Source organism: Octodon degus, unplaced genomic scaffold (assembly GCF_000260255.1).
Source record: "Octodon degus isolate 3935 unplaced genomic scaffold, OctDeg1.0 scaffold00002, whole genome shotgun sequence".
In the NCBI taxonomy this organism is placed as follows: domain Eukaryota; kingdom Metazoa; phylum Chordata; class Mammalia; order Rodentia; family Octodontidae; genus Octodon; species Octodon degus.
This window is the reverse complement of record NW_004524578.1, coordinates 370,589-373,695: the sequence shown is the minus strand read 5'-3', so window position 1 is coordinate 373,695 and position 3,107 is coordinate 370,589. Positions and strand designations below refer to the sequence as shown.

Sequence of the window (3,107 nt, the reverse complement as noted above, 5' to 3'; positions counted from 1 at the left end):
ACAGAAAACTTAAAATTTTCAGTATTGATTGGTGTGTGTGTGTGTGTGTGTGTGTGTGTGTGTTCACGTGCACTGAAGGTTCAACCCAGAGCCCTGCGCATGTGAAGAATGTGCTCTATTGCTGAGAGCAGGTAGCCCCAAGATTCTTCTTATTTATATATTACATTTGCCTTTTACCATTTGTTGGTTTAACCCATCTTCTTACAGTCTGTCCTTAGATAGAATGAATCCTTTATTGACTGATGGATAATTTCCCTGATAGAACTATTGCACATTGTATACATACATGCATCAAAACATAGCATGCTAGCCTGGATATACAAATGTATCCTTTTCTGTATATACAGTTTAAAAAGTCATTCTGATAACTAAATAACCTTTAATTTTTGCAAAGTGTACTTTATACAGAATTAATTTTATTTATTCAAAAAGATTTGCCCACTTTTTAATTGGAGAATTGTTATATTTTCCATTTTTCTCGAATTGTGAGAATTTTTGTCTATTCTGGACAATATCTCCTTATTAGCTGCATGAGTTGTAAACTCCTTTATCTGCCCTAACCCTGATGTCATTTTCCTTAAAAATATTTTAAATAATTTAAAAAAATTTTTTGCTGAGAGGGCCAGCCAAATAGCTCAGCAGATTAAGGTGCCTGCAAGCACGCACAAGGCCAGGGTTTTGATCCCTAGGCCTGCCATTGAGACTAGGCGTGGTGGCGCATGCCTGTAATCCCAGCTCTTGGGAGGCTGTAAACAGGTGGATCACTACGAGTCTGATCTGGTAGGGAGACCCTGAACATTCTATAGACCCTTCCGTAAATTTTTTTTTCTGAACATTAATCTCTTCCATCTTCTGTCACTTGTGTTTCAGTGTCTTATCTTCAAAACCATTGCTTAACCAGAGGACACTGTCCCCTTGTAGCTTTATCTCGTATTTTCCATCTATGATGCATTTTATTTCAGCCATGTATTTTCTTTGAGCTACAACTCCTAATGTGTGGACACCAACTTCTCCCAGTCCTATATCTGACCTTGAGAAACCAGCCAAGTATGTATTAGAGGTTAGTCTTGGACACCACCACATCCCAGACACTCCTGTCGCTGTCCTCACACAACTACTACATATAATTGCTGTTATGCTGCAGGATGTTTCATAGTCAGATAAATCAACTTTCTGTTCAAGATTCTTGTGTTCGTTATAAAAATCATTCAATTGTATATAGATTTCTTTATTTTTTTCAGATGGCAAAACCAGGCTTTATTTTGGAAAACAAAAAAAGAAACAATTGAATTGGGTTCTGGTGAAGGGCATGGACAAGAAGGGGTACCCCACACAGTAATGTCCCCCCAAAGGGTGGGCCGAGGGCTAAGCTGAGCCTCAGGTGGGTCTCTTGCTCCCAGTGCTCCCTCCTACAGCTGTCTCCCCACGGGCTCTGGGGCAGCCTTGTGAGAGGTGCAGGCTGGAGCAGCTTCTGTGGCCCTTTCACTTGGGCAGGACATCAGAGCTCTCAGACACCAGCTTCCCATCGCGGGCCTCGATCTTCTTCACAACCACAGCAGCCTTGGTGTGGGTGAAGCCAGGGCTTGTGAGGCCCCATAGGGGGAGCTCACCATTCCTGCAGAGCCACTGGTGGTCTTCGTGTGGATGCTCAAGTTCTGCATCCAGCCTCCAGCCTGTTCTCCTCGCCCTCCAGCAACTTGCAGTGGGTGGTGTTCTCGATGTCCAGGGCCAGCCTGATATTCATGTGCTCCTGGTACTCATGCAGCTGCCAGGATGTCCTGGTTGGCCTTCTGCATGGCAGCCTCCAGCCTGTTCTCCTCGCCCTCCAGTAACTTGCAGTAGGTAGTGATCTTGATGTCCAGGGCCAGCTTGATATTCATGAGCTCCTGGTACTCATGCAGCTGCTGGGCCATGTCCTGCTTGGCCTTCTGCAGGCAGACTCCAGCTGGGCCAGCTTGGCATTGGCATCCTTAATGGCTGTCTCCTCATGCTGCTTGGCATCAGTGATGGCATCCTCCAAGGATGCTCTGGCCTTTGAGGGCCTCCATCTCCGCCTGCAGGTGGCTGATGCTGCAGTTCATCTCAGAGATCTCAGACTTCGTGTGGCAGAGGTGATCCCCGTGCTTCCCAGCCAGAATCTGCAACTCTTCGTACTTGATCTGGTACATGCTCATGGCCTCTGAACGGCTGCGGTCGGCAGTCTCCTCATGCGGGGCCTTGACCTCAGCGACGACGCCATCCAGGTCCAGGGAGCGGCTGTTGTCCATGGACAGCTCCACAGATGTGTCTGAGATCTGAGACTGCAGCTCATGTGTCTTCTCTTCATACAGCTGCCTGAGGAAGTTGATCTCGTCAGTCAGTCCTTCCAGGCGTGACTCGAGCTCTACCTTGTTCATGTAAGCTTCATCCACATCCTTCTTGATGAGGACAGATTCATTCTCTATCTCTGTAAGCTTGTTGATCTCATCTTCATATTTATTCTTAAAGTCCTCCACCAGCCCTGCATGTTGCCAAGCTCTGCCTCCAACTTCAGTGTCTCCTGACTCAGTGAGTCCAGCTGCCGCTAGAGGTTGATGTAGCTTTCAAGCATGTTGGCCATGTTTCTCTAGGAGTCTTCTGCTGCTGCAGGAGCCTCCACTTGGTCTCCAGCATCTTATTTTGCTGCTCCAGAAACTGAACCTTATTGATGAGGTGAACTGTTGTTGAGGTTCTTGATCTGCTCTTCCTCCTGAATATGCACAACCTGGATGTTGGGGTCCACCTCCAGGTTCAGGGGGTTCAGCAGGCTCTGGTTCACCTGGATGACCATGATGCTGCCCGCACCATCTGGCCCACCATAGCCACCCAGCCCCAGGCCAACCCGAAAGCTGCCGCTGCTGCCCATTCAGGAGAAGCTGGAGGAGCTGATGCAGCAAGCAGGCCCACTGGTGTAGGAGAGGCTGCTGAAGGCCCAGCAGCCAGAGGTGACCACCTTGTAGGACTTCTGGGTCACCCTTCTGGACATGGTGGAGGCTGGAGTGGAGGCAGGCGAACTGAAGATGGAGACTGGAGAAAGAGCCTGGCATCTGCTTCTGGATGGTCTGTATATACATTTCTACATTAACTTT

At 47.9% G+C, this 3,107-nt stretch overlaps 1 pseudogene; it reads right to left on the bottom strand.

The window, feature by feature from the left end:
• Positions 1–2,000: 2,000 nt before the first annotated feature.
• Positions 2,001–2,884, bottom strand: LOC101566063 (annotated as a pseudogene).
• Positions 2,885–3,107: the final 223 nt, after the last annotated feature.